The sequence below is a fragment of the Phalacrocorax aristotelis genome, chromosome 1, assembly GCF_949628215.1.
Source record: "Phalacrocorax aristotelis chromosome 1, bGulAri2.1, whole genome shotgun sequence".
NCBI classification, from domain to species: Eukaryota; Metazoa; Chordata; class Aves; order Suliformes; family Phalacrocoracidae; genus Phalacrocorax; species Phalacrocorax aristotelis.
The window spans coordinates 116,533,560-116,545,710 of NC_134276.1; the positions used below are offsets into that span (position 1 = coordinate 116,533,560).

Sequence of the window (12,151 nt, forward strand, 5' to 3'; positions counted from 1 at the left end):
AGTGCTGTGCTTTGGGCTTAGTATGAAAACTATGTTGAGATAACACACCGATGTTTGGGCTGTTGCTGGGCAGCGCTTGTACTGGTCAAGGACATTTCCAGCCTCCCACGCTCTGCCGGGTGCACAAGAAGCCGGGAGGGGAGGGGGCACAGCTGAGAGTCCGGACTCAAACTGACCAAAGGGATATTCCATATCATGTAACGTCATGCCCAGTATGTTACCTGGGAGGGGCTGGCCGGGGGAGGGAGGCAGCAATCGCAGCTCGGGGACGGGCAGCATCAGTCGGCGGGTGGTGAGCGGCTGTATCGTTTGTGGTTCTGGTTTTTTTTCCTTTTTCCCTTTTCCTTTTTATTATATTATCATTATTGTTATCACAATCAATATTACAATTATTATTTTATTCTAATTAGTAAACTGTTCTTACCTCAAGCCACAAGTTTTTTTTTTGCTTTTGTTCTTCTGATTCTCTCCCCCATCCCTGTGGGATGGGGGAAGTGAGCGAGCGGCTGCGTGGTGTTTAGTTGGCTGACTGGGGCTGAACCACAACAACCTTGAAGAAAGAAAAGAGATTACCAAGAGACCTTTTTTAGCTATTGTACCCTAAACTTCCTGGATTTCAGAAGTTTTGTCTTTAGGGTGATTTACTTATCTTTATCCCCAGATTTTTATGTGCCACAGGTAGGACACAATTTTTTAATAACAGAATACATACTCATGTTTCTATTCAGGAGTCACTTCATAGATAAAACACTTGTATAAATGCCTAAATTATTTCAATGCTCAATCACACTGAAAGTCAATACAACCCAAATACCTACACCGCAAAGACAGTTTTGGAAAATGCTATGTTAGGCTGGGGTCATACTGTCTTAATATAGATATTCTTATCCAGATAATGTCACTGAAGAGATGTTTGGTTTTGCAAGGATGATTAATTTCATTTTCCCTCTAACATCATGAATGGTACTAACCACCCCACCTAATTTTGTTCAGTGATGGTATTAGTTAGTTATTTGGATGGTGCGAATAAAATTTAGCCTGACATCTCAAGAACCTGGGCATAATGAATATTAACAAAGCCTTATTACACAAGGTTTCTTTTATGCCTTTTTAAAGCCTGAACACAATATTGTTGGTGTCAAGGTATGGGGAACTTTTGCATTTTTAGCGGGGACCAGTGTAGAGTAGTCGCTATGTCATGAAACAGCTCAAATTGATCACAGTGATGGTCTGTTACCTGCAAACCCATGCCTGGGTCTTTTACTCTGAATGATATCTGAATGACAAACAGCAGAGCTTCTAAGAGTACTCCATCCCACCTATACCAACTTTATCCTACAGAAAACATGCTACTTCCTTGGCCTCTGGTATGAATGCCACCTGATTGTTAGTGAAAATGTCTAAGGTAAAAAACAGAAATCAAGGCTGAGCAATATTAGTTTGAATCTTGCACAGGCAGAGTCACGCCACACTGTCCAGTGGAGAGCTGCTAGATGGTGACAACTGTTTCTCTCTTCCAAGGAGTGCAGTACACTTAGCAAAAGGAGTTAAACCTCTTGTACACAACAGCCTGTAGGGCATAAAATATTGCTGGGTTCTCTTCCCCATCATGTAAAAAATCGCAAACGTTGCAGCGAGTGCTGTGCTTTGCAGTGTTTTTCACGTCCATTTTCACTTTCCCATGTGCTTGCCTTTTAAGCTTTGATCAGAATGCTGTACAGCTAAAGGCACCTGAGAAACAGATTGCTAGGCAACAGATGCTGCAAAGGACAGCTTCCCCTCCCCTAGAACTGAGATGGCTAGAGACCTTACAGCGCTCAAAGTTGCCTGTTACAAAATATTCAAGGCAAAACCAGCTTAGCATAATGAAGGCAGTCAGGTGAAGTAAGAAATTACTTTGAAAGTAGGAGTTAAAAATAAACAGCAACAGGAAAAAGAGGCAATTCAAGCAAATGAAAGAGGAACATGATGGGAGGCAACAAAGGCGACATCAAATAATGAGTTGTTATTAACAGTGTGGGAGCAGGTAGAGAATATGAGGAAAGAAGTTGGCAAAACACAGGTACAAGGCAGATTTGAAAACTTGTGCGACAGCATAAATATATATAAGCTTAATTTACTGTCATTCTTATAAAAGTTTATTTATTGCTAAAATTCTGTGTAGTGTTCATTTTACACCACTGAATCAAAAATTATGTCTACCATGAGGAAACTGATATTACTGTTGTTTTTCTCTCCTGAATTACAAAACGGAGCACTTTACATCATTTCTGCTCAGTCCATAAATGTCACCCATGGAGTAAATAGAAAAGTTTCATCTGATCACCATTTAGGAGAGAATGCAGAATCTACATACAGCTATATAAATGTTTATAGAACACAAATAGGTTTTTCACCCAGAATATAACTTGGAAGCCAAGATATAAATGCAAAATGGTGCATACTAAGCAAAGGGAAGGTTACATTGGTCTAATGAGAGTTTCCTTTAGGATAACAAAAACAAGCTGCTAAAGTAACTTGACCTGGAAGCTGTGAAGCACAGTGCAGTGCCACATTTAGGAAACGTGTTTTCCTTGTTTAAATCCATAATTGCTATTTTAAATGTGGAAGTAGGCTTGCCCAGTAGGATGAACAGTGGCAACAAAAACAGATGCTGCGTATGCAGAACCAAGAAGAAAGTACTAAGCAGCAAAGCAAGCTGAACGTTAGAGATGAAATGCTCACACACAGTGAAAATTAGACTTTGCACAGGATATGAAAACAAACAGGGGGGAAAATGGAGATATTATACAGGAAGAATGTGACAGAGATTAAAGATAATCCAGGTACAGCCCAAAACCTAAGTATACTCTGCCTCATGTCAGTCAGAGGAGATGATGTTGGGCATGGAACATAAGGCAGAATGGCTAAAGGGAATGACATTAGGGAAATCGCTAAGGAGCTTATTTGGTCTTTTGAGACCAAATGATCAGTCACAGCAGAATTCTGAAAGAACTGGATGCCAAACAGCAGGCAGAGTAACTGGTATTTTCAATAATTCTGCTGGGCCAATCCGTCTTTAAATGTCTATATAATTGTAAAGAGGTTGCAGAAAGACTGTTCAAGCTTGCCAAAATAGGATAGGATAGGGGTTCTGTCTACAAACATACCACTGAAGTAAAAACCAGAAAGGGGAAAATAATATTTTAGCTAAAGGATAATACTGACATGAGAACACACACATTATGAAGTTAGAAAAATGTTTCTAACCTTCAATGCAATGAGGTTTGGGAACAATCTTCCCATGAAAGTAACTGGTACAGAACTAGTTAGAAATGGAGACTGATCAGTTTGGAAAATGGATTTAGTGATAAATTTGCCCGAGGCAGGTAGAAGAGAGACCATTCCTAGTCCTTTTGTCTAAAAGTTTCTTTATAATCAAGTCTCTGTGATTCCCACATGGTTTCCTATGCATTTGACTTGATAATATTCCAGCATTTAGTAATAATCCTTTGCCTTGTTACTACTTGCAGGCAGCTTAATTATCATCCATCTTGTGTACTTCTCACTCTAGCAACAAACAGGGTCCATGTATTCCCTCACAAGGCAAAGATTCCTGTTGGACATGCTGACATGGCACAGACTTTTCTAGTTCTGCCAGTTGTTCCTTGAGCTGAGGGAGGAAATGGAAAAGTCAAGCCCTGCCTGCTATAACAGTTGTTGAAATCACATGACAGCTCACACACCGCTCGTGTAATCAACTGCACCCATGCTGCCCAGATGAGAGACATACTTAAGAAGAAGCAACCAAGAATTTCCCCTCAATCCATTACTTTGAAACTTTACCAGAGTTTATGCAAAGTTCATCAAAGCTAAAACAAACTATTGACAGTCTTGAAATATGAGAATAGAAAGGAAGGCACAAGTCTTTCACATAATTAGCTTTATGCTTTTCAAGTTTGGAGGACACGGCATATTCCTTCCACGGGTTTAACCAAACTTAAATATATGTTTTGTCTGTGAACTCTTTCACCAGCTTTTTGCTACTGACACATCACGTTGGTAAATTCCTTTTTAGGTTTGCTTCAACGTACCCATTTAAAATATCTGACTCGTTTCACAAATATACTCTAAGGTTTCTTATTAAAAAGCCTTGCAATGATCTAAGAGAAAAAGGGTTCTGCAAATAAAGAACAATGTTAACTATTCTATTTTTGGAGAACAGGAGTGCAGTGCCAATTAGCCTGCAGCAGTCTGAAGGCAAAATCCCCCATGTCCCACCAGACAAGGTCACTAGAGTTGTGTGTGCACATTGACACAACCTTTTAATGCATATACCCATTTAAAATAATTATTTTGCGTGCCAAGCCATATCTTCTCTTCTAAGTTCATTTCCACTGTGTAATGGATGGCTTGAAATCCAATTTAATTCATTTTTGTAATGCAATTTTCTTCCATGTCTACTATTTTCAGTGCATATTACATCTTCACTACTTCTGAATGTATCTTATTAAGTAGCAATTGCAAATATATATATAATAAATTTCAATTCTGTAATTTCTCCTCTTAGTCAACTCTAATGTCATTCTTGAAAGCACAAAAAAATCTGTAGGACAAATATACGTTTCACTTGCACTCTATATCCCAGTCACTGAACAAAGAAATTTCATCGCTAACCTGTATTTATTTATTCCTAAAACCAATTCTTTTTTTATTGAATCTTCTTAATGTATTTTGCCTTTATAAGAACTGATATATAGGTATGCAATTCAATTTGGTGACGGACCTTTTTTCAAAGCTGGAAATTAAATTTGCTAGCATCTTTTTCTCATCCTCAAAACATCAGTTTGAGGTATTTGAAGTATTTGAAACACCTCTACAAACGAGAGTTAAAGAGAGAAACAAGAGAACTGGAGATTGCGTGAAGCCCTGGACAATCTGCTCCACTTCAGCTCCAGCTGAAGCTTGGAAGGGGTCTGGAGGGACGCCGGGACATTGTTACCCTTAGACCCCACATGGAGGAGGGTTTGGGGACTGGGTTTTGGGCAAGGCTTGTTTGTTTTTGCAATCGCCATATGAAGTTCTTCCTGCTTATGCAAGACCAGTTTTTTCAAAAGAAAAAAAGATTCAGCTTGAAAAAGAAAATTCTTATATACATCTACTTCTAAAAAAAATTTTTAAATCAGTCTATCTTAAATCTGCCTACTTCTCAGACACTTCTATTAAAGCTGGTTTTTTTCTTCACTTGTGTTTTACAGAAGGGACAGGCTGTTTATCAACAGAATTTTTATGTTGCCTTCAAAGGGGTTCTGGACCCGACTATGCCATTCTAAACAGATTTAGCTTCATCACAGTGAAACCTTCAAGATAGGGGGGTAGCACTTTCTACTTCCATATAAATGATAGTTCTGCCTGCAAAGTGGCCATAAAAGCAGCACGCATGAACTTTATAAATTGTTGTCTGTCAGTTATTTCCATGTAAAGTATACATTATTTGCAAGTTAGATTTGTTTTGTTTTCTCCAATCTGCCAGTTCTACAAACTCAAGCTGACAATCAAGCAAAGTTCTTCTCATGCATAATTACCTTTAATGAAGAATCCTCTGGCCAAACTGATTCACCGACACTTGAGCACTTTGTTTCTGTCAGCACTTTTTTCTGTCAGCATTTTTTGCACAGGCAATGCAGACCAGACCTTAACAAACAATGCTAATGTACAAGAAATGGTTGAACCTGGTCCACTGTCAGCATGTCTCTTCTGCTGGGCTTGCACACCGAATACTTAAAACATCAGCTTTGAAGGCAAGCTAGTAGCTATGACTTTGAATACACATAAATAACATATTGAGTAGGCGGTAATTTTACATCAGAGTGGGAGATGTTAGGTAAAGTCTCTTCTCAGTGCAGCTTTCGAAGTACCTGGGACCAAGTGCTGCCGTTTTTCACATTTGTTTGACGCCACCCTTTGCTGTGCTCTTGTAGCACCTTCACTTTACCCAACCCCGTGAAAAAAAAAAATATCCAGAACAAATAAGTTTTCAGGGGTTGGGAAGAGATAATTAGACAATTAGTTTAGTTTTGTTCTTTAAGAAATAATGCATATTCCAGTCCCTAAATGTCCTATTTTTGTTTTCATCTGGTTTGGCTTTAGAAAGCTGGGAAGTTTTATATGCATTATGCATAGGTAATGGCATGGCCCGAACGCGGGTAGGGCATCCTCTATCTGATACAATAAGCAGTTCTTTTAAATTGAAAGCAACAAACTGATAACTTCTACTTAAAGAAAGGAAAAATATATTTTATAAACCACACTTCACCATATGATATTTGCCTTACATCCAAACCAGTGGGCCAAGCAAGAGTTGATTTTCATTTGGAACACAGGTTGAGAATCCCTGCCTGTCTGATGTCAATATTTAAGTGCTCATCAGCAGGAGTGAACTGATCTCCCCCCTTTTCCTTGTTCATACAGTACTACATACGCTGGTACCCATAATCATTATTTACTTTTGTTGAATGCTATCAGCTTTTCATAATAATTAATGGAATCATATAACACACCACTGGTCTAGTAGTGAGAAAACACCCATAAATTCTGCTTTGATGAAAGATCAGTATGCAACATGTAATATTTGCAAGACATCTATGTTGTACGCACTCACATCCAGAAGTCAACCAATCCTTTACGCCTCAGTGATTACTTTCACTGGCAGATGAAACTGTCTTCCGTGCTTCTCCAGATACATGAATTCTTCAGCTTATTGCCTTTCTGCAGAAGAGGATCAAAGTAAAGATGGTGATAAATATCTCTAACTCCATCCATATCAATATCTTCAGACATAAGGATGAAGAGCTTTAAATATGTTTGCACAAAGATTCTTTCAGCATTATACCAATCTGCAAGAAATGATATAGGTACTAGTGTCAACACTGCAGAACTTTATAAATATACTCTCAGCTGAAACTCTCAGTTAATAGCAAGTAAGCCTAACATTTGCTAACGTAGTCAACAGAAGACTGTTTATAATCGACAGATTGTTATTTACAGCTGTGCCAAATGGGACAGTTTGAAAAATGTTTAACTGCTCTTTAGTTAACATTTAAAATATATTCTTCAACATCCTTGAATATTTTTTCCTTTGGGAGGGTTGGGGTTTTTTGAGTAAAATTTATCTGCAAATATTTTTATGTTCCTGCTGTCAAACACAATTATTATACATGCCTGTAAATAAAAGACAAATTGCCTACAGAAAACTATTACTGGAGCTCTCACAGGAGAAACATTAAATATTAACAATCGAATACATCAATTTTAGTGCAAAGTGACTGAACTTTGTGGGGAAACTTCTGTGTTAGTTATTGTAATACATTATTTGAACGTGACACATCGGGGTGGGTGTGGGGATTAGTGCCATCTGTGTGTCTAGCTCTCAGATAAACGGTCAATAACAAAACCTTTAAGGAAGGGGCACTGAGGTAGTGGTGCTTTGATTCAGTGTTATCTTCATATTTATTTATACCCTCCAAATCCACTGCAAATCTGCTGTTTTCTTCCACCCTTTTCAAATATCCTCTAAGAAATGTAAAATCATTTTAACAACAGATTGTGGCAGAATGGCTGAACTGATGGGGCAGAAACACCATGGCGTGCAGAGCTGGACACAGCTTTATGGCTTAAAACTAAAGAAAGCATTAGTTTTTCTAGAAAGACAGAAGCAATCAGTAAAATACATCTGCAGTGTTCTCATCAGACCTTCAGCAAACCACTATGTAGCTGGTTCGTACTTGAGCTGCAAGCTATATTGTTTTCCAAGCCTTTAACAGTTTTGTTAACAGTGTATCTGTACAGGTCATGTAGCTGATGAATATGCCTGGGTCTATATGGAATTTATTTTTTTTCGCCCCTCTCCAAAACAGGTACGTAGACTAAAACGGCTAAACTGCATAATTATCTTCCATTGCCCCTTGGACATGATTCAGCTCAGACCTTCAATGAGATCTCTGGGGATGTCACGTCTTCCATCTTTGGGTTATCTTCTTGGGTTCTAGCAGCGCTATTAATTATTTTGTGAGGTACAGCCTCTGATCCACTGAAATCCCGGGAAAACTAATTTTACGTACACTGAAACAGTCAGTCATTGTTAGCCTCAGCTGGATTTGAAGTAGCAGCGTTAAAAGGAAGTTTTAGTCCCCTGATTCCCAGCTCCCTACAGCCTAGGGACAAGACAAAAAAAATGTGGAGAAAAGAGGAAACACAGGGAATCAGCCTGTCTTCTACTGCAAGCAGTAAAAAGAGAAGGTACTACAGAGGATGAATACTTAAATATTCTCCCCTCTTTACCTCATCACTGCTTGCACACACTTACTCTCCACTTAGAGACAGAGCTAAGAGAGAAAGGGGGCAGAGAGAGGAAGGGGGCAGCAAAGACAGCACATCTTTTATTTGGGGAAGAAGGGGGAGAATGTCTATAGCACCCACAGGACACAGGCCAATGGCTTGCTTTGTGGACCACGCAAGCCAACGGGTGCAAGCTGACGCAAATTCCAACTCCTCAGGGACTAACCCTCCAGACCTGGCTCAGCCAAGGTCGCTTTGGCTGTATGACAAAATAAAAGTAGGGCCAGGGATGACTTCTGACCATGAGGCACAGAGCTTCAGGATGACTCCCTTTTCTACGGCACACCAGGACATAATTTTTCTGCACTGTTCTGCCGTTCAGAATGCCAAAATCTTGCCAGCACAGGGTTCCAGGTGCCATGCTGAGGGGTGGTGCTAGGACCTCCCCAAGCACAGAGCAAGCCCCATCCTTTGTCTCTAGCCCCACAAAACCATGAAGAAACTCTCCTGCCCCCTTTAGCGGGCTTTCTCTGCTCCTCTTGGCCTCATATATTCAAAGAGGAAGATAAAGTAATTTTTGGTTTTAGATACACATGACACATTAATACAGTGCATCAACATGCATAAATAGAAGTCCTCAAGTTTCATTTTGATGCACACCAGTAGCTTAGGTTTCTCCCATGGCCTGAAGCATGAATTTTAGCACAGTTGTAGAATAGAATCTTTGAATTTCCATTAATATTTTAAATACAATGCCTTCTCTACACAAGTTCCTATTGCAAGTATAGGCATTTTGGATGTATGTCTAAGAAAACCAAGGGAGAACTTGGTCTAATCTTTTACTTGTACCAAGTAGTTTGGATATATTCACTATTTTATTAAGCTGTTACATCATCTAGTCTGTGCACTCTTTCTACTGTTACGAGCTGGAAACACAAATTGCAAGATTCTTGTAAGGGGAGAGCAATACTCTTTATACTTTTTCACTTTTGCTTTATCATGGGTGGAGTGTGGCACTGTTTCAGTCACTTCTTGTACACACCTGTGGCTCCTGTGATTGTAATTGGGCTTATACTTGTCCTAAATTTCAATACAGACAAGGAGAAACGTAAGTGGGACTAACACTTCAAACTTGCAACCAAAAGTGGTTCTGGTGGGGTTTTTTTGTTTCAATATTGTACTAATAAAAGTAGTTGCTACCACTGATGTGGAGGAATTTAAGATGAATATTTCTTTTGTTTTATTTTCCAACTACAGTAGCTCTAATGGCAATGGTAGAAGTATTAACTCATTGGATCAATATCCAAATTACTTCTACTCTTCTGGTCTTTTTTTCACTTTTCAATAGATGAACAGGGAAAGGAAGAATAGGGAACAGAAAGAAGAAAGTCCTCAGAGGCCTGAAAGCTGAGTTTAAGTTCTCTTGTTCTCATTTAAAAATTAAATTTGCAAGATGATACACCCATAGTTGTTAACTTATGGTAGTTTCAGATATGGAACAGTCTTCTGAGTACTGTGCACAGCTTAGGAAAGTTCTATATCCTGTTTTTAAAGTGCTCACTTGAGACACAGGCTAACTAAATAATGTATATTCTGGGTTCTAGTTTAACATATACCTTCAAAAGAAGCTGTGTTAGTGAGGAATGCATGTTTTCTAGGGCTGTTGAAGCTACAGCAAGTCACAGCAACTGAAGACTTCTGGAATAAAGGCCCCTAAAAGATTTCATTTCTAGTGTCTCTTGATTGTCATGAAGAGCTGCTGCTGAGCACACATCTGTACTTTCTGGTCAGAGTTGTGAAGGTATACCAAACCCCAAGGTAGAACCTCAGATATTTGATTCCTGCAGCAGGTTTCAGGCTAAGGACATGCAAATAATATGAGCTACCTAGCACCTCCACTGCCAGGTAGACTCTGGACTACATATTTAAGTGCATTACACAGGAATTGCCAGATGCCCACATTCTCAGTAGAAAAAAAACCCTAGCTTAGTAGGTGAGATTTGCCAAGTGGTATTGCTGATCCACTTTAAAGCACACTAGATTTATCATAGTCTATTTTCAGCCCAGGCAGATATTCATACAAAGGTAGTAATTCATCAACCATATCTTTTCTATAAACCTATTTCTTTTATAGTTTTACCAATTGGTGTCATTGCTTGAGACAAGATTTTCATATGTAATTTAGAAACCTATGTCTAGGCAGGTCATTCTATATTCTCTTTGTAGCCAATGAAGAGAAAAAGATAGAATGCAAGTCCTCTCATCTGTTTTAGATTACTTCTTTTCAGATGCAAAACACTGCATCCTAGAAGAACTACTGAATATAAATGGAATGCCAAAAAAGCCCCCCATCCTAGTTACAGATGTTTGCGTTACAGATATCCAAAGAAGAGCAACAAAGCTGGTGAAAGGTCTAGAGCACAAGTCTTATGAGGAGCGCCTGAGGGAGCTTGGGTTGTTTAGTCTGGAGAAGAGGAGACTGAGGGGAGACCTTATTGTTCTCTACAGCTGCCTGAAAGGAGGCTGTAGTGAGGTGGGTGTTGGTCTCTTTTCCCAGGTAACATGCAATGGGATGAGAGGAAATGGCCTCAAGTTGTGCCATGGGAGGTTTAGATTGGATATTAGGAAAAATTTCTTCCCTGACAGGGTAGTTACGCATTGGAACAGGCTGCCCAGGGAGGTGGTTGAGTCTCCATCCCTGGAGGTTTTTAAAAGACATGTAGATGTGGTGCTTAGGGACATGGTTTAGTGGTGCACTTGGCAGTGCTAGCTTAACGGTTGGACTGGATGACCTTAAAGGTCTTTTCCAACATAAATGATTCCATGCGTCTACATTTAATGAAAATATTCTCTTCCCTGGAATATTTCAGACCACACTGCTGAATTTAATATTGTTAGAAGTATAAACTGCATCTCTTCTTTTACATGGGTGGATTAAAATTGTTGAAAAATCATGCTCCTCTCAGTATTGTGTCACTTGAAATGTTAAGTTCCACATGTAAAAGGACTCTCTTACAGTAAAAATATTCTCAGTCACAGATTGAGCTGGCCCTGGACATTGAAAGCAGGATAGAGATCTTTATAGCTGATTCACAGAAGATTTATTAATCCTAAACTCTTTCTAAAAAATCAAAACAAAAAGCTCATTTCAGAGAAGCATAATACAAGAGATAAACACTATGCTGAGCATAAAGGATGTCTGGCTGTCTGTAGATCTGAAAAACATTTAATTTTACTATGTATTCTCTTCCAGATGTAAAGATTGCTCACTGATGCTGCTGTCTGTGATTTTTTAGCTTCTAGCCTACAAGATTAATTAGCTGTTCATTAACCAAGATGCATATATGACATACTGCAAGAAAGATTATATGGTTATTATTATGGCTTTTAAATAAGGTTTCTGGCATTTGATATTTGTTGGATCCCATCTCGATTGTTTAGCTTCCATGCTAATGAGCAAATAGTCTTTATTTATATTAACCCTTAAAAAAATCCTACAAGAAATTCTTGACACACAGAAAGAATTCTTAAACAGCATGTGTTTTCAGTATAAGCATTTCATTTCAGCGTTTCAGATATGAATTTTGTATGCAGTAATTTATTCTCTAGCTTTCTGTGAATTTGAATTTGTAATGTTTTGGTAAAATTATTAAATTTTGGGATGAACTTTTCTTCACAAGGCTCTATTTCGCCAGTATGCTTAGCTGCCCACCTCCTCTTATTATCAATGCATCTACATGTACGTGTCCCAGTGGTAGAAATGATGTTTAGTTGGTGCTATTTTTATTCATCGAAACACTTTGCAAACATTGTCTTTAGAAATTGCATGGGCAAG

General features: G+C 38.8%; 1 protein-coding gene and 1 long non-coding RNA gene across 5 annotated transcripts in view; one reads left to right on the forward strand and one right to left on the reverse strand.

The window, feature by feature from the left end:
- HTR1F (5-hydroxytryptamine receptor 1F) overlaps positions 1-12,151 on the forward strand; it is a 120,480-nt gene that overhangs the window by 21,231 nt on the left and 87,098 nt on the right. The gene's annotated exons all lie outside the window — the stretch shown is intronic.
- LOC142061464 (uncharacterized) overlaps positions 52-12,151 on the reverse strand; it is a 124,552-nt gene continuing 112,452 nt past the window's right edge. Inside the window, exons 8-9 of the long non-coding RNA XR_012662134.1 lie at positions 6,641-6,747; positions 52-550 (exon numbers count right to left, since the gene is read on the reverse strand). This is a non-coding gene — a long non-coding RNA (uncharacterized LOC142061464). The remainder of the gene's footprint in view (positions 551-6,640; positions 6,748-12,151) is intronic.